The following is a 20,230-nucleotide window of genomic DNA, read 5'->3' on the forward strand; positions in this document are numbered from 1 at the left end:
CACTAAATCTTGGATAAGATTTGCATTAAAAACGTGATTATTTAAGACATATGGTCTTAATATGTTAAAATAAAGTTTTGGGTGAAAATCCCGCTTTAAAATGATGAAAAATGGGCTTAACACGGAGTCGTGGTTGAAAACCAGGTAAAAAGATGGAAAATCAGAAGTCTGGGCGAGGTCTCGGTCTCAGCAGCCTAAAACCGGAGTGGCTGGACTGCTGGTGCGGATCCGAGGGAGACGGGGGGCTACGGTCCGAAGGCGAGATCGAAGCGGGGGCTTGGTTTCGGGTTCGGCGGCTCCGTGCTTGGTGGCTGCGGGCTTGACAGTTGCGGCTCTTGGCTTCGGCTCGGTGGCTACGGCCGGAGGACTACGGCTACCCAAGGGCCTCGGTTCATGCTGCTTTCGGTCCAAGAGGGTTCCGCCCTAAGAGGCTTCAGCCCTATAAAGGGGTTTTGGGTCTTTTAGGGTATTTTACCCGTTCTAACCCCGTTTTAAGAGGTTTTTGACCCGGTTCAGGGTCGGGATGGCCCAAATGATTACGAAATGTTATGGGAACTTTTGAGAGAGATTTGGGAGAGATTTGAGAGAGATTTCGAATAGAGAGAGATAGAGTGAAAGAGATTTAGAGAGGTTCCATTTATGACCTTTTTAAGCATCGAACATCGAAATGCAATGTCCATAAACCCCGTTAAGGCATGTTTTAGTGACCTACACACTCCCGATGAGTGTGCAATAGTGTTTTATCTCTTTGGTTCATTGTTTAGCACTATCAAGGCTAAGGAAAGTTAAACACACGAATTTTCCAAATGATGTTTTCTCATTAAAATAACGAGTTGTACAGTAATTACATAACGTAAACCCTAATATACAAGGGTTAATTGAGTCGTCCGGTTTGACTCTTAGGCTTTGTTTGACTTTGAATTGACCCGAAATTGACTATTGTCACATCATCCCCCCGTTAGAGGGAATTTCTTCCCGAAATTTACCTTCTGACTGGGACTTCAAGAGTTTGGGAAAAGATGCAGGTATTTTTGTTTCATTTGATCTTCGCATTCCCAGGTGAACTCGGGTCCTCATTTAGTGTTCCAACGAACCTTCACTATGGGAATACGACTTTGCTTCATTCTTTTGATCTCTCGATCCATGATTTCAACTGGTTCTTCCACAAAATGGAGACTCTCCTTAACTTCAATTTCGTCAAGGGGTATCACGAGAGTCTCTTCGGATAGGCACTTTTTCATGTTTGATATGTGGAAGGTAGGGTGTACATTATTCAATTCTTGAGGTAATCAGAGTTTGTACGCCATGGGACCAATCCTAGAAAGGAATTCAAACGGTCTGATGTACCTCGGGTTTAGTTTCCCACGTTTACCGAAATGTATCATTCCTTTCCAAGGGGAAACTTTCAGTAGTACCCGATCTCCGACCTGGAATTCTAAGGGGAAACTTTCAGTAGTAAAATCTTTTCTGTGGTCTCCCTTATGATTTCAGGACCAGTGAGGGTGCTATTAGAGATTTGCCCTCTACCTAGTTGTGTATCCCCCACTTCAGCCCAACACAGGGGTGATCTGCACTTGCAGCCGTAGAGAGCTTCGAATGGGGTGACTTTGATGCTAGTGTGATAACTGTTATTGTAGGAGAACTCGATAAGCGGTAAATGGGTATCCCAAGCCTTACCAAAGTCTATCACACAGGCTCTCAACATGTCTTGCAATGTCTGTATGGTTCGCTCGCTCTGCCCGTCGGTTTGTGGATGGTAGGCCGTACTCATGTCAAGTCTAGTTCCCAGAGATTTCTGTAGGGACTGCCAAAATCGCGAGGTGAATCTACTATCTCGTTCGGAGATAATGGTTATTGGTACACCATGCAGTCGCACAGTCTCCTTGATGTACGTTCTGGTTAACTTCTGCATCTTGCCGGTTTCCTTTATCGGCAGGAAGTGCGCAGACTTGGTCAATCTGTCTATGATTACCCATATGGTATTAAGCCCACCTGATGTCTTAGGCAGCTTGGTTATGAAGTCCATGGTTATCCGTTCCCACTTCCACTTGGGTATATCCGGCTGTTGTAGTAGTCCTGATGGCTTCTGGTATTCTACTTTGACCTTGGCGCAAGTCAGGCACTTGCTTACATAAGTAGTAATGTCGGCCTTCATGTTTGGCCACCAGTATAGCTTTTTGAGGTCTAGATACATCTTATCTGACCTGGGATGGATGGAGTATCGAGTCTTGTGTGCTTCATTCATGACAACATCGCGGAATCCACCAAACTTCGGTGTACAAATTCAGTTCATGAGATAACGAGCTCCATCATCCTTGACTTCTAAGTTCTTATCTATTCCCCTTAATGCCTCACCTACCACATTTTCTGGTTTCAAGGCTTCTAGTTGCGCTTCCTTGATCTGTGCGGTCAGGTGTGAATGGATTGTCATGGTTAAGGATTTTACTCGACGGCCCGAATATTCTTTTTTGCTTAGGGCATCGGCCACTACATTGGCCTTGCCTAGATGGTAGCGGATTTCGCACTTGTAGTCATTCAGCAGCTCTACCCATCTTCTTTGTCGCATGTTGAGCTCTTTTTGATTGAGGATATGCTGAAGACTATTGTGATCGGTGAAGATGGTGCACTTTGTGCCGTAGAGGTAGTGCCTCCAAATCTTTAAGGCGAACACTACTACTCCCAGCTCAAGGTTGTGGGTAGTATAATTAACTTTGTGTGTCTTAAGTTGCCTTGACGCGTAAGCGATGACCTTACCTCTCTACATGAGCACGCATCCGAGGTCTTGATTTGAAGCATCGCAAGATACCATGAAGTCATCAGTTCTAGAAGAGACAAGACCGGTGTGTTGCACATGGCTTGTTTTAACGTTTGGAAAGTGGTGTCTTGTTTATCTTCCCACTTGAACACCACACCTTTCTGAGTCAAGGTGGTGAGGGGTAATCTTGGAGAAGTTCTGTATGAATATTCGGTAGTATCCAACAAGCCCTAAAAATTGTCGGATTTTTGTTGGCGTTGTCGGTGCAGTCTAGTTTTCGATTGCTTTGATCTTTGAGGGATCAACATGTATTCCTTTCTCGCTAACCACATGGCCAAGAAATCCCACTTCATGGAGCCAAAATTTTCACTTTGAAAATTTAGCATAAAGCTTCTCCGTTCTTAGTCTCCAATACTAGTCGCAGATGTTGGCGGTGCTCTTCTTCGCTTCTCGAATAGACCAAGATATCGTCGATGAACACGATCACGAATTTGTCTAGGAAGGGTTGACACACTCGGTTCATCAGGTCCATGAACACCGCAGGCGCATTTGTTAATCCGAATGGCATCACTACAAACTCATAGTGTCCATTGCGAGTTCTGAATGCCGTCTTGGGGATATCTTCTTCTTGAACTCGCAGCTGATGATAACCCGACCTCAAGTCGATTTTTGAAAAGTAGCTTGCTCCCTGAAGTTGGTCGAAGAGGTCGTCGATTCGGGGTTAGGGATATCGATTCTTGATGGTAAGTTTGTTTAACTCCCGATAGCCGATGCACATGCGAAAGGATCCGTCCTTCTTCTTTACAAGAAGGACTGGTGCTCCCCAAGGTGAAAAGCTCGGTCTAATGAACTGTTTGCTCAATAGTTCATTCAACTAGCTGGACAGTTCTTTCATTTCTGCTGGTGCTAGGGGGTATGGAGATCTGGCGACAGGGGTAGCTCCGGGAATTAAGTCGATTCAAAATTTGACTTGTCGCGTGAGCGGTACACCTGGGAGATCTTCTGGGAATACATCGGGGAAGTTGTGCACCTCGGGAATGTCTTTGATGTCATTCACCTCTTGTTTCTTATCTATTATGTGGGCCAAGAAAGCGCGGTATTCCTTCCGGAGATACTTTTGAGCTTTGACGTAAGAGATGATTTGTAAATTTGCATTGGGTTTATCACCATAGATGAGAAGGGTTTCGCCATTTGGCAGATTAAGGCGTACGACCCTTTCGTAACATAGAATGTTGGCACGATGAGAACTTAACCAATCCATACCAATGATGATGTCGAAACTTTTTATTGTGACTGCCATTAGATCGATTTTGAACGAATGGTTGTCTGGAGTGAGGGTACACCCTGAGTATATATCATCAGTGCGCTTAACCTTTCCGTTTTCCATTTCTATGACGTATGAATCTTTTAATGATTGGGGATTTTGTTTAAGTAATTGTTTGTATTGGTGGCTCACAAAACTCCTCTCCACTCCACTATCAAATAGTACGCATGCATAAGAGTTATTGAGGACAAACGTATCGGTAACCACTGTAGGATCCTTGACTACTTCCCCATGTCCTATCGCTAGGACTCTCCCTACACCACCATAATTCAGGGCTTGTACTTTGGGGCAGTTTCTCCTGAAGTGTCCTGCTTCACCACATCCATCGCAGGTTTGGCTTGCCCATGCATTTGCAACTTGGTTGATCGGTCATGCTGGCTCTTTACAGAAACGAGCGGTATGCCCCTTCCTGTCGCAATTTTTGCAGTGCATTTCCCGATAAGCACCAGTGTGGTGGAAGTTGCACTTGTTGCACTTAGGGAGATTTCCAGCATATTGCTTCAGTGGTGCTGGAGTGGTAGCAGTAGTGGCAGCACGGACAGCCACAATATGTTGCTTCTTGGTGGGGTCCTATGTCGGTTGCTTCTTTTTATTGTTCCAGAACTTCCTCTTGTTGTTCCCTCCTTTTGCTTGGTCAGTGGTGGCGATTACAGTACCATGGCTGGCCTTGTGATCGATAAGTTTTTGTGCCAATTCCTTGGCACTTTCAAAGGTATTTGGTTTCGAGGCCACTACACTATCTTGAATATGGGATGATAGCCTCCAGAGGTATTGTTCCACCTTTTTCTCCTCTAGAGTGACCATTGTTGGACAGAGGAGTGCTAGGTCATTGAATCGGGCAGTGTAAGTTTCAAGATCTGTGCCTGACATTCTGAGGTTCCAGAGTTCTTCTTCGAGTTTTTGTATTTCACCCCTCGGGCAACTCCTTTAGCATCAGCACTTTTAGGTTTTCCTAGCTTATGGAGTTAGCCACTGTTGGAGTAAGTGATTTAACTCGGCCATTCCACCAAGTGAGAGCCCTACCAGTGAAAGTGAATGTCGTGTACTTGACCTTGCTCGTTTCGGGACAAGCACAGATTTCGAAGACTTCTTCGGTCCTTTCGAACCATTGCATCAGTGTGATGACGCCCCCGCTCCCATTGAAGGTATCAGGTTTGCCATTGGTGATGTCCTTGTAGGTGCATTCCTTTGTGCGCCCGTCACCCTGTTTAGAGGGTGTAGCACTAGATCCGGATCCACCATTGCCATTCGTGCCCATTTGCGACATAGCTACCGTCACAGCTGCTGCTAATGCAGCCTGGAACATTGCCAGATCAATTTGTGGAGGCGGCGGCGGAGGACGTGGTGCTGCGCTGCTGGAAGGTCTTGGTCTTTTCCTTGGCGGCATAGTTTTGTCATAAGTTTTAAAATGACAAGTCGGTAAGACTTCAATAGTAATAACGAGTCGAGTGTTACTTGTTTTATCTCATTTGTATTATATCCCGAGTTTATTGCATTAGCAAGTAATTCATAGAAAAAGTTTATGCAATTAAACTTATGAATTAAATAGTGGTGACTCAAACGGAGTCATGTGTTCGGTTCGGCGTCTGAGCCACTCCTAAGATTCGCTTGATGTGCCCCGGTTATGTGTAATTAAAATTTTAATAAGCAGTTGATACTAATGAGTCTGCCCTAATTCCACAACCAAACAAGGAACAGGTCCTAAGGTGGACTCACCATTTCTAGGTTGATTACTTCTTTAATTGTACATAACGATGAGGTACACTTACAAATCTTAGAGTTATCAGTTGTAAATTGTTTGTAATACCACATAGTAAAATCTCATGTCAACACCCAATGAAGTAAAATGCATGCTAAATTCATTGATAAAATTTTAGTACATATTGTTTTGGAGCAAATTTGACCTCATAAGGGTCTACATTACATCAATGTAAAAGATAGTTTTGACAGCACAAAAGCCCTTTGAATAGTGTAATCACTTAGTCGCAGGGTCAACCTACATACAAAAGAGTAGCACCAATGCATGCTCATAAACCTATACTATAAAGATGTGTGAGTAGTAATGAGTCCTACTCACGACGATCCTTCCTTGATGGAGCTTGGGATTATGTCGATGCGCCTTGCAGTTCTGCTAATCTCCGTTCGGTTTCAACCATTCTCTCCTCAAGCACCAAGTATCTTTCCCGATACTCCCTTGTTGGAATAGTGTCTAAGGCTACAACTATATTAGGCAAGTATTTGACCCGGTTGTGCATGGTCCTTTTGGGTTGCCTTCACCATAGCAACTTGATAGGATGATTTATTAAGAGAGAGAAAATATTATTAATATATTATGAGAATAATATAAGGAATAATATATTGTTATTTGATTAATATAAGTCATAGAATTAATTGGAATTAATTTGGTGACTTAAAGAGATTAATTAAATAAAGGGGTATAAACTGTCAATTGTTTGATAGTTAAGCTTTATACTGTAAATCCTTATAGAGATACAAGGGACGGATTCTAGAAGCTAGGATAGCTTCAAAATCGTCCAAGGTGTTATCTAAGGAAAGGATTTGGATAGCCTTAAGAGAAGATTATCCAATAGGGTTTAAACTGTAACCCTTAAGGAGTCTACAAGTATAAATAGACCCTATGGCATGAGGAATTCGGAACTTAACCTTAAGTAAGGAAGCTCTGGCCGAATTCCTCCCCTCTCCTCTCTCCTAAATCATCCTCCTTGCTTTTGGTGTTTGTAAGCCATTAGAGGAGTGACATTTGTGACTCTAGAAGCTCCAAGACAACAAGATCAACAAGGAATTCAAAGGTATGATTCTAGATCTGTTTCAATGTTGTTATTTAGCCTAAATATTTATTAGAAGTCTTGGATTCATAGCATGTTTAATTAGAAAGCCTAGATCCAAGCATTAGGGTTTTGCATGTGCACATAGGAAAGTTCTTATGGCTAAAACCCATCAGTGGTATCAGAGCCTAGCTTGGTTTTCTTTAAATTGTTGCTTGATTAACTGAAACAAACCTGCAAAATTCGATTTTTTGGTTTCTGAGTCTCTGACTCGGCGAGTTCCAAAGTGGACTCGGCGAGTCCCTTTGTGCACTCGGCGAGTCTAAGCGTCAGGAATGGCCAGATTCGGGATTTCTTTATAATTATCTTATGGAAACTTTCCTTATACTAATTAGATCAACCTAAATCTGATTTTTTGATATATATGATTATTATCTTGATCTAGTTAAAGGTAATTATCAACTAATAAAATATTTAATTTCCTTATATGATAATTAATTAATTATTTTGATTATTTTGGTAATTATCTTAAAAGAAATCTTGAATAAATCAAATATAGATAATTAGGAAATTAATTGTTAATTGAAATTATTTGTTATTTGATCCTCCATGTTTTAAATGTTTAAAACTTGTCCTCAAGTTTTGAAATTTATATTTGTGATTAAAAGTTTTAATTTAGACAACTTAAATTTCAAACCCTAGATTTTAAAAGGTTTAAAATACAACCCTATACTAATATAATATTACAAGAATAATATATATATATATATGTATAACTAAAATGCTAGTCTTACCGTTAGTAGGCCTCATTCACGAAGCCGATCTATAAGGTGGGTATAAGGTTGCGGCCTATAAAATGGCGCTTAATGGGTGTACACTCACACCCACCGCTTGCTTGATCGGTGGAGGGTCGTTAGCCGAACGGGTAGGATAGGGCAACCTCATCCTCTCATTAAAAGTATAATAAGTAATACAAAGTAACTACACATTTTTTAAATTTACCAATCTTAGTTACTTTAGGAAAAGTGAATTGATGCAATCCCATGAAATTACACTTTGCACCCTTACTAAGAAGTTAGTGGAGCGTGTGTGGTTTACCGGCACACTAATTGGTTCTAAGCAAAGGTGGCAAAGGGTGATTCATTGTTTATCATAGTTCGATGGAGCGTGTGTGGTTTACCGGCACATCGAATAGGTGATTGTTACAATGAAGGCACCATGTGAATTTGCATGGTAATTCACACCCGCTTTGTGATCCTCGGTATCCCAGTCACAAACAAGAGGGGCATATCGAGATTTAAACATGTCATTGAATAGTTTCAATGAATCTCATCCAAACCTAGGAATTCTTAATACACTTAGGACTAATAGTTTTAGGTTTTGTGATGGAGAATTAGTGAATCGTCATTCACTTACCTTCAATTTATTTGCATGTTAGATTACGGCATCCCTTTTGTAGTATTTAAATGTCATTGTTGGATCCTAGCCCTAATTGTTCTTATTGGGTGATAATTAGGGATTCTTATTCTAATCTATATTTGTCCTTTCTTCCTTTTGTAGATGTCGAACGCTAACAACGCTGCTGCTAGTTCATTCACGTTGATGAGCCTTTGCCAAAAGGTCACCTTCGATGGAACGAACTTTAGCGAATGGATAAGATACATTCGCACCATTGCTCACTATGAGGATAAGGAGTATGTCCTCGATGAGAAGCTCGAGAAAATCAACCCCGAAATCGCTACTCCCGTCGAAATCACCGCTTTTGAAACTCACGAGCTTGATGCAACGAAAGTGCATTGCATCATGATCGCGATAATGAACTCCGAATTCCAAAAGTCCTATGAGGACATGTATCTGTATGAAATGCATCAAGACTTATTGGAGAGATACCACCAGAACGCGAGACAAGAGCGTTATGAGATTTTCACCAACATGATTTCCGCTAAGATGGGTCATGGAGAATCTCTTACCGTGCACTTGCAAAAGATGCAAAGGTATGTTGACCGCCTTTGCAAGTTAAGTGTTGACTTTGGGGAAGACTTGGCGATCGACATGGTGCTTCACTCTTTGCCTCCGATGTACAATCAATTTAGGATGACCTACCACATGAACAAAGAGGAGGTCACCCTAAGCAAACTCCAAGGTCTCTTGAGGGTCGCTGAGAGCAACTTCAAAGACAAGTCTGTTGCACCAACTCCCAATCCACCTGCTGCTCCTGTCTTGGCTATTGGTCAAGGAAAGGGAAAGAAGAGGAAGGCTTTGTCTAAGAACTATCGCAAGGTTAAAGCCCGAGATGGTGCCTCTTCTAGTGGGACCAAAGTTGATCCCGCTAAGCCCTGCCCTAACTCGAAGGAGGCAGAGTGCCACCACTGCCACAAGATAGGACATTGGAAGAGAAGCTGCCCAGAGTACCTGCAAGCCATCAAGGAAGGAAAGATCAAGCCATCTTTCGTAGGTACATACACAATTAAGTCTAACGATTCTAATCATGCTATTTCTTGGGTTCTTGATACCGGTTGTGGTTATCACATTTGTTCTAATGTGCAGGGACTAAGAAGAAGTAGGCATGTGGAGCAAGGAAGAATAAATCTAATCATGGGAAATAGAAGATCGTTGCCTGTGACCAAGATTGGAGTGTGTTTTTTAGTGCTTAGGAATAATTTATCTTTAGATTTGAACAATTGTTGCTATTTGCCAGAAATGGCTAGAAACATCATTTCATTTCATGGTTTGTATAGACAAGGTTTTAGATTTTCTTTTAATAATGAGAATGGTTCTATTTTAGCTTATCTAAATGGTGTCTTTTACTTTGAAGCTATACCATGTAATAGAATTTATGAAACTGTTATGATTGTTGATAACTTAGGAAATGATGTTTTGAACATAGATTCTTCCACTAGTATGGATAAAGCATCCTTGTGGCATTGTCGTCTTGGACATGTCAACAAGAAGCGCATAGCCCAACTCCAAAAGGATGGAGTGTTGGAGTCATTCGACCTTAGGGAAGATGACACGTGCGAGTCTTGTTTGCTTGGAAAGATGACTAAGTCACCCTTCGCTGGCTCTTGTAAAAGGGGTGAGGGTCTATTGGACCTAATACATACCGATGTATGTGGACCGTTTAGATCAACCACGAAGGATGGGAACTGCTTCTACGTGACTTTCACTGATGCTTATAGTAGATATGGGTATATCTATTTAATCAAGCAAAAGTCAGAAACTTTTGAAAAGTTCAAAGAGTTTAAGAATGAAGTGGAGAATCAATTAGGCAGGAAGATCAAGATGCTTCGATCCGATCGAGGAGGAGAGTACCTAAGTCTTGAATTCCATGATTATCTCAAGGAGTGTGGAATAGTTTCACAATTGATGCCATCTAGGACACCACAGTTGAATGGTGTGGCAGAAAGGCGTAATCGAACCTTGTTAGACATGGTTCGCTCTATGATGAGTCGTGCTTCACTATCTATCTCATCTAGGGGGTATGCCTTAGAGACTACCGCCCATATCCTTAACCGAGTCCCTACTAAGAAGGTTGCCAAAACACCTCGCGAGATGTGGATAGGGAAAGCTCCCTCGTTGGCACATATCAAGGTTTGGGGTTGTGAGGCTTTCGTAAGACGAGATACTCATGACAAGCTTGAACCTCGTAGTGAGCGATGTATTTTCATCGGCTACCCGCAGAGATCCTTTGGATATCTCTTCTATAGACCGAAGGACAATATAGTCTTCGTTGCGAGGAGAGGTGTTTTCTGAGAACGAGAACTTATAAGCCAAGGGGACAGTCGGAGGCAAATCGAGCTTGAAGAGATTCAAGAGTCGATAGATGAAGGAACCTCTACCGCTGGCACTCAACCCGAGGAGGAAACTCCGGTTGAACCGATTGACGTATCGTTACCTCTTAGACGTTCCGAAAGAGTTAGGTTTCAGCCCCAGTTATATGGTTTTCATATTACTACCGAAGGGGACACGTATATTAGTGATAGTACACTAATAAACCTTGATGAACCTAATAGCTATAAGGAAGCCATGGTAGGCCCGGAGTCTGAAAAATGGAAAGAGGCAATGGATAGCGAGATCCAATCCATGTATGATAACCAAGTTTGGAATTTGGTTGATACTGTATCCGGACGTAAGACCGTTGGGTGCAAATGGATCTTTAAGAAGAAGACCGACGTGGATGGAAAAGTACACACGTATAAGGCGCGATTGGTTGCGAAGGGCTTTACTCAAACTCCCGGAGTTGACTATGATGAGACCTTCTCACCAGTTGCGAAGATAAAGTCTATTAGAGTGATGCTAGCTATTGCCGCATTTCATGATTATGAGATTTGGCAAATGGATGTCAAGACCGCTTTCCTTAATGGAAAGTTGGCTGAGGATGTTTACATGGCTCAGCCAGAGGGGTTTGTGGATCCGAAGCATCCGAATAGAGTGTGTAAGCTTGAGAAGTCCATTTATGGACTTAAGCAAGCATCTCGTAGATGGAATCTTTGCTTCGATAAGAAAGTCAAAGAGTTTGGATTTGTACGAAGCGAAGATGAATGATGTGTATATGTCAAAGCCAGTGGGAGTATAGTAAGCTTTCTCATTCTATATGTCGATGACATATTACTCATAGGAAACGACATCCCGACTCTGCAAGAGGTTAAGTCCTAGCTCGAGAAGTGGTTCGCTATGAAGGACCTCGGAGAGGCTTCTTACATTTTGGGAATAAGGATAGTAAGAGAGAGAAGTAAGAGACTAATTGGACTTAGTCAGAACACTTACTTAGAGAAGGTACTAAAACGTTTTAGTATGGAGAACTCGAAGAAGGGAGAATTACCAATACAAAGTAATGCCAAGATGAGTAAGACTCAAAGTCCGAGTACCAAAGCTGAGATAGCATAAATGAGCCGAGTACCATACGCTTCCGCAGTTGGCTCAATCATGTACGCTATGACTTGTACTCGCCCTGATGTAGCCTTCGCTTTGAGCATGGTTAGCAGATATCAAGGGAATCCTGGTAGAGCACATTGGATTGCGGTGAAGAATATTCTTAAGTACCTTCGGAGGACGAAGGAATGGTTCTTAGTCCTCGGAGGGAGTGACGACTTAAAGGTGCGAGGGTATAGTGACGCCAGTTTTCAGACCGACAGGGACAACTACCGTTCGCAGTCGGGCTGGGTCTTTACCCTAAATGGTGGAGCAGTGACATGGAAGAGTTCCAAGCAAGAAACTGTAGCTGATTCAACGTGCAAATCAGAGTACATTGCAGTGAGCGAAGCGTCGAAGGAGGCAATATGGCTGAAGAACTTCATGGGTGATCTTGGAGTTGTGCCCGCCATAAAGGAGCCCATGGAGATTTTCTGTGATAACGAAGGAGCGGTTGCCTCACCATGGAACCAAGGGATCATGGTAGATCACGACATATCGATAGAAAATACCACTTCATTAGACATCGTGTAGAAGAAGGACAACTCGTAGTGAAGAGGATATCATTAGGAGATAACCCAGCAAATCCGCTTACGAAGGGACTGAGTAGGGTTAAGCAATAAATGTAATTAACATTTGATGATTAAATAAAGGAGTTTTATTTATGAGTAATGTTACTATCTTATGTTAATTGTTTAACTATTGTTTCACTTTGCATGTTTTGACTTCCAGAATAATTGAGTTTATTATGAATAATCGAATTGTTCAAATTGTCCACAATCGTTCATATGTTGGAAGTAAATATGAATGAAGATTGTCATGAATTGGTGTGTAGATTGTCTAAATGGTGTTAGACATAGCAAAGGATTGCTGCAACGTTCATGAGTGCTTATGAACTGGTTTTGAGCATTGGAACAAACCCGCGCTTGCTGGAATCGCCTTATGGAATAAGATATAAAAAGGTGATCGCAAGACGATAATATCATATAGTCTTAAAATCTAGATATATGGTTTGTTATTTGTTAATTGATTGTACATTGTTAATGCCAAAACGCATCAGTAACTCGGTGTTATAAAACGCATTGTTGTGTATAGTAAGTTAATGAATAAGTAAATGCATATAAGTCGAAGTTTATCTGTAACTTTTATCTAAGAAGGTAAAAGCGATATCTCGGCCGCTCGATGATTTGATTTGACTTATGTGTCGGGCCTGGTCAGAACTGAGTTGATGTGTTCGGTTAAGTTCTATGTCGAATAAATCAGAGATTGAGAAACCTAAATGCTTGACTAACCATTCCATAGGATTGTCAACATGATATCTAACAGAGGACTGTAAGATCCCTTATCTAAAGGACAAGATTGATTAGATCAGAGTTTGACAGCGTCTTTGAGAGCTACGATTGCAAACCGAATTGTACTTGTGCATATAGTTATTAGACTTATCCAAGTGGGAGACTGTTGGAATAGTGTCTAAGGCTACAACTATATTAGGCAAGTATTTGACCCGGTTGTGCATGGTCCTTTTGGGGTTCCTTCACCATAGCAACTTGATAGGATGATTTATTAAGAGAGAGAAAATATTATTAATATATTATGAGAATAATATATTGTTATTTGATTAATATAAGTCATAGAATTAATTGGAATTAATTTGGTGACTTAAAGAGATTAATTAAATAAAGGGGTATAAACTGTCAATTGTTTGATAGTTAAGCTTTAGACTGTAAATCCTTATAGAGATACAAGGGACGGATTCTAGAAGCTAGGATAGCTTCAAAATCGTCCAAGGTGTTATCTAAGGAAAGGATTTGGATAGCCTTAAGAGAAGATTATCCAATAGGGTTTAAACTGTAACCCTTAAGGAGTCTACAAGTATAAATAGACCCTATGGCATGAGGAATTCGGAACTTAACCTTAAGTAAGGAAGCTCTGGCCGAATTCCTCCCCTCTCCTCTCTCCTAAATCATCCTCCTTGCTTTTGGTGTTTGTAAGCCATTAGAGGAGTGACATTTGTGACTCTAGAAGCTCCAAGACAACAAGGTCAACAAGGAATTCAAAGGTATGATTCTAGATATGTTTCAATGTTGTTATTTAGCCTAAATATTTATTAGAAGTCTTGGATTCATAGCATGTTTAATTAGAAAGCCTAGATCCAAGCATTAGGGTTTTGCATACGCACATAGGAAAGTTCTTATGGCTAAAACCCATCATCCCTTGCTTCTACTTGAGCAACGAGAAGGTCCTGAATGAGTTGATCCCTGTAGTGGGAGTCTCGTTCTAGGTCTCTGGTGCGAGCAGTGGTAGACTTTATGATGGCACCTAGTTCCCGGACCTGATCGGTCGTCATCCTACCGCGATCATCCATAATCGCTATCTGTGGAGTCATGAATGGGAGGGCTCTATCGGCTGGTCCTCCGTGGCTGAGGTCATAGAAACCTCGTTGACCTCGACGGCGACCCCATCCCTCAATTATGGTCGCCCATCGAGGTACGGCTTCGAAGAAGTCGTATCGGTTGGCGCGAACTCAGGATATATAGGGAGGATTGATGACCTCTGCTTCTTCTTCACTTTCACCTTCATCCATGTCTACCTCGACGTCTTCCTCTTCTTCTTCTTCTTCCTCTTTTTCTTCTTATTCTGGTTCTTCCTCGGGTTCCTCTTCGGGTTCTTCTTCGGAATCCTCTTCGGGACTCTCTTCAGGATCTTCTTCGGGATCCTCTTCGGGATCTTCTTCGATCGGTTCTTCGGGCTCTTCTTTGATCCAACCGACATTTCCCTGATTGAGAAGGTATGAGTCTTCTAGTAAGTGGAATCCTGCCATGTCGTCTGTGTGAGAATAGGGGTGTAAGAAGCATGTAACGGTTAATAATATTAGTATTGCGCTACAGCAACATACAAATACTCCTATAGTATTTTAAATGTTTAGATCTGGTTCTTAGAGCATTCTTTGTAGAGTGAAGTTAGGTTATTAGATTTGTTGCCCACTACGACTATCCCCCCAGTATGTGTAAGTCACTTCTCGGACATATATAGTTGATCAGGCTATATCCCTCCCTGACTAGATTCACATATACTAAGGCATACTCATAGTGTACAACTCATCTTCTTTTACTTTATGTTCTCCTAGTTATGACACTACGCGAGTATGTAATGCATGTATGTATACTTTAAACAAGAAAACTATTTATTTTCTAAAAGTATATCCCATTAAAAATGTTTTAAAATCAGAGACTTTTAGTCCCAAATGTTTTTATAGTTTGTATATCTTATGTGCTTTGATATACTTAATTCACTATAAACCGTGCTCTGGTACCAATCTGGCACACCCCCAAACCAAGGATGGCGGAAACGTCCGGGGGTGGAGGACTTCATGTATAGTATCATAACAACAATTGCCATAGTGATTAAAGTAAACACAACCAACATATATATAATTGAAAGAGTTACATCATCGTATGAATTAGATGTTTCGAAATCAATTACAATATGTTGACAAAATGTAAAGTTTTTGACGCCTTAACGTCCCATCCTCAAAAGCACTTGATTACCTATTTAGTGATTTCCTGAGAATACAAGTTGTTTGAAAAAGGTATCAACACAATGGTTGGTGAGTTCATAAGTTTTTGTATGCGATTATGAAAAACCTTTCTTGTAAAAGTAGTGTTCGTTCCGGAAAATCCAATATTTTCCTTAATATGTAAATGTAGTCTTAAAACCCAAAGACCGGACTCTACAAATAATTTGTCATATTTATAAAAAAACCATGAGAGTTTAAATCGACATAAACTCATTTGATTTCAATGAAATTCCCGTAAATTCCTATGTTTGTTAATACTTTCTGTGAATTATTATAACCATGCTATGACCTAGTTCGCCTGAAACGACGTTCTTCAGGCGTCAGAAATGTTATGACATTTGTCACCCCAGATCTGCCGGTCTAACTGTTGGATGCAGTTAAGGTGTGGGTTTGTCAGACCCAATATAGATCTATATACAACTATCACGCTGTCCCTCCAGGAGACTCTGGTTACAATACATGACTTATTGGTAAATTGAAGCGAATGCCTCACAATGTCATTAACGAAATTACGTGTTGTGTAATGAAAATTCTCTTTGCATGAATGTACCCTTTTTCAAATGTATGTATTATGTAATGTATCATAAACTATACCTGTTATAGTTCATCAGAACAAGGGTAGTAGTAGTAATGTACTTAAACTATACTTAACATAGTTTATCCAAATGTTTGTATGTAATGGATGTACTTTGATTCTAACAATTTGTTATTTTCCATTCTTTATATAGCGAAAATCCATTTGTTAATTGTTGTACATCTATATATTAAGACAAAATGACATATATTGCAATAACATATAACCCCATAAAGATACACACCTTGCTCAACATGTTACAAGGTGAAATGAAATTTATAGCATTTTTCTGTTGTTAACATTTTCTATTACTGTTCTTATAAAATTTGTAGAAAAATCATCAAAGGTCCAAATCAGAATTCGTAAATTCTAAGAGTTTGGAAAATGAGTCTAGTTTGTTGACAAATTTTCTCATGATTTTTAGTGACCTCCAACTTAGGTGAAAACGTCCATAATCACAGACTGGTTTGGATTGGTTCTTGAAATGATAGGCAGTTTTGTAAAAATTATTGAGATGTGCAAGTAGTCATTCTAAAGCTAAGAACCGAAAATACTTGCACCTAAAACAGTTTTAGTAACTGAAATGTTTAAGTTGATCAAAACATTCCGTGAATGAAGCCCAACTTTTCTGATGAAAGCTGTTAGAATAACTTTGTGGTGTTCTTTGTGTTTTAACTTGTATCCCCCCCGCCCCCACTTTAAAACTCAAGAAAGCCTAAAAATATAGGGGTATGAGCTCACCTTGTGTGATTTCAGTGGATGGGTGTTGAAGGAGAGAAGTGTTCCACTCAAGAACACTTGAAGGATTGCTTGAAGATTTGAGAATCTAACACCCTATTGATGGAGTTTGTGTAAGGAATCAATGATTTGAGTAAAAGGAAATGTAATAACCATAAGGAGGGTGATGATACTTACCAAATGAAGCAGAAAAGCTAGAAAATGCCTTGGAAATCTCGAATTTGTGTGAGAGAATTTGAGAGAAAAGTGGGTTTGATCTTTGGTGGAAATGAGAGAAGTGAGTGAGAATGAGGAGATAGAGAGAGAGTTGTTCTAGCTCTAAAACATGGGAATGGTTAGAAAAATGATGAGAAAGTACCTTGACATGACCAAGGTATGGTGGGAGGAGTGGCTGGCCATAGAGTGGGTGAGAGGGGGTGGTTGCTTGTGTCATAAAGTAAAGCAAGGTCAACACTCCACCTTAATTACTCCAACCACTAAATCTTGGATAAGATTTTCATTAAAAACGTGATTATTTAAGACATATGGTCTTAATATGTTAATATAAAGTTTTGGGTGAAATTCCCGGTTTAAAATGATGAAAAACGGGCTTAAAACGGAGTCGTGGTTGAAAACCGGGTAAAAAGATGGAAAATTCGAAGTCTGGGCGAGGTCTCGGTCTCAGCAACCTAAAACCGAAGTGGCTGGGCTGCTGGTGCGGATCCGAGGGAAACGGGGGGCTACGGACCAAAGGCGAGATCGAAGCGGGGGCTTGGTTCCGGGTCCGGCGGCTCCGTGCTTGGTGGCTGCGGGCTTGACGGTTGTGGCTCTAGGCTTCGGCTCGGTGGCTGCGGCCGGAGGACTGCGGCTACCCAAGGGCCTCGGTTCATGCTGCTTTCGGTCCAAGAGGGTTCGGCCCTATAAAGGGTTTCATGTCTTTTAGGGTATTTTACCCGTTCTAACCCCCTTTTAAGCGGTTTTTGACCCGGTTAAGGGTCGGGATGGCTCAAATGATTACGAAAAGTTACGAGAACTTTTGAGAGAGATTTGCGAGAGATTTCGAATAGAGAGAGATAGAGTGAAAGAGATTTAGAGAGTTTCCATTTATGACCTTTTTGAGCATCCGACTTCGAAATGCAAGGTCCGTAAACCTCGTTAAGCCATGTTTTAGTGACCTACACACTCCTGATGAGTGTGCAATAGTGTTTTATCTCTTTGGTTCATTGTTTAGCACTATCAAGGCTAAGGAAAATTAAACACATGAATTTTCCAAATGATGTTTTCTCATTAAAATAGCGAGTTGTACAGTAATTACATAACGTAAACCCTAATATACAAGGGTTAATTGAGTCGTCCGGTTTGACTCGTTGGCTTTGTTTGACTTTGACTTGACCCGAAATTCACTATTGTCACACACGAACAGGGTCAGCCCTTAGCTTACAGCGGACAGAGTTCTGCCTTTTCTGGTCCGCATGATTGCTCGTAATGATGAGTAGGGTAGAGCAGCCATCAACTGAATCATGGATGTTGATGCCGATGCGGGAGTCAATACCATTTGCATTTGCCATATAGAGTCTGCTTATGAAAGATCTTACTACAACCCAAGCTGAAGTTAGGGACCATCGAGCTCGTCAGGCAATGACTGAAATACGCATGGGGGATGTGGAGTGTTGTCTGGCAGAATCAAGGACACATTTTAGTGGTTCTCGTCGTAGATACATCCTACTTAACTTTCTATTTTGGATATAACTAAGGTCTATGTAAAAGATCTAGATTTAGTTTCCTATCTATGATAAGACTCTAAACTTGTTAGGTCTTGTTAAGTCTTAATTCTGTCAAAATTTTCCTATCTTGGTTTGATGTAAGACCTTCTTCTAGGTCATTTTCCCAAACTTATTACATCTGCAATACCAGTATTATTGACAGATATTTAATCAAAGGGAATTAATTATCCTAATGCTTTCATCTTTCTAGTAATAGATCTCTATTCAATCACACTCTCATTTATTTTGTTGGAATATGGAGAGTTACTTCGTGTGTCACTCTCATCAGTTTCTCTATGAAACTCTTACCAATATCTTTATCTTTGTGATCTTATAGTTACACGATGCATCCACGTCAATCAGCGAGACGCACTACTCCAAAAACTCCGAATCAAACTCCAAATCCTCCTACTCAATACAACCCAACAGCTATGTGTAGTATCACAACAATTGAATAATAGTAATCAAAGCAACAACAACCATTGTATTAATAGTATAATGTTTACATCGTTTTTGAATCATAAACAACTGACTCTAAAAGTAAATAACATGTAAAGACTTGAAGCTACTATGTTCCTGTCACAACTAGAAATTTTGTGCCTTGTAATCATTACACTCAAGTAAAATGTGGAATCAAAAACTTAAGAGCATGTATGATGCTTACTCTATGACATCAAAATTTTAAATCAAATACACCATACAAGTATTACAAATAGTCTACAAGCAATTGGAAACCCTAGAAGTTCTTGTTTAGGTCCATTTTGCACTAGGACTTCCTTATTGGACTCAAAGGAACAATAAGCTTCCAATTTGACTATCATGGGCTTAGAACCTTTAAATGGGCTCTAGTTGGACCCACTTTCATTTATTTCAACATTTTGGGCCATATTGGGCCTAGAATGGAATAAATCAACTTCATGAAACATTATGGGCCATAATTAACTTAAATTAGCCCAACAAAGTATAAAAATCACACTTATATTTTATAGGGCCAACAATCATCAAACCTAACTCTAATATGGGCTTAGGGGCATTAAAGCCCAATACTCTCCTTTTTCTTTCAAAATCTCGGCCCAAAGCCCAAATCCAAGGGTGAAGAGTTGACTTATGGAGTGACACCTCACTTATACCCCACATGCCTCCATGCATGGACCAACATGCATCTATGAGTGTCACTTCAACTCCCTCTCTCTTCTTCTCTTTGTTCTCGGCCGAGAGTACCACACACACACACACATAATCACTCACCTAAACACTCTCAAGAACACACCACAAATCCTTTCACTTTCCCTTCAAAATTTCGAGATTCATGGGCCTTGCAAGGAGGATTCTTCACAAAAATCATCATCTTGGTAAGTTGATGCTTGGATCCACACTTTAGACTCCTTCTTATATCCAAAAATCTCTTCTTAACTCATATGAAATCACAATCTTGTGTCTTAGAACCCCCCAAACTCGAATTCTTCAAGGAAAGGTTGCTAAGGCCGAAAATCACCTCATTTTCTTCCATTTCTCCTCCAAAACCGAAACCACACCCAAAGGTGAGCCTCATACCCCTTATTTTTCGGTTTTATAAGTTTTGTGTGGGGGGGGGAATACAAGTAAATGTGTAGATCTATGTGTATTGTATGCCTTGTATGATTTCTATGTTTATAATTGTGTTTTTGTGTGATTATGATGTTGGATATAGTCAAAAAGCCCTTAAAAATCGAGATATACTTTGTGTTATATGATACTAGCATAAATTATATTACTACATACAAATCATTTCAAGAAAAATAACCAAGATGTTTAATAATGTCTTCTTTGGGCTAAAAACTCAT

The sequence above is a fragment of the Lactuca sativa genome, chromosome 2, assembly GCF_002870075.4.
Source record: "Lactuca sativa cultivar Salinas chromosome 2, Lsat_Salinas_v11, whole genome shotgun sequence".
Taxonomy (NCBI): Eukaryota; Viridiplantae; Streptophyta; class Magnoliopsida; order Asterales; family Asteraceae; genus Lactuca; species Lactuca sativa.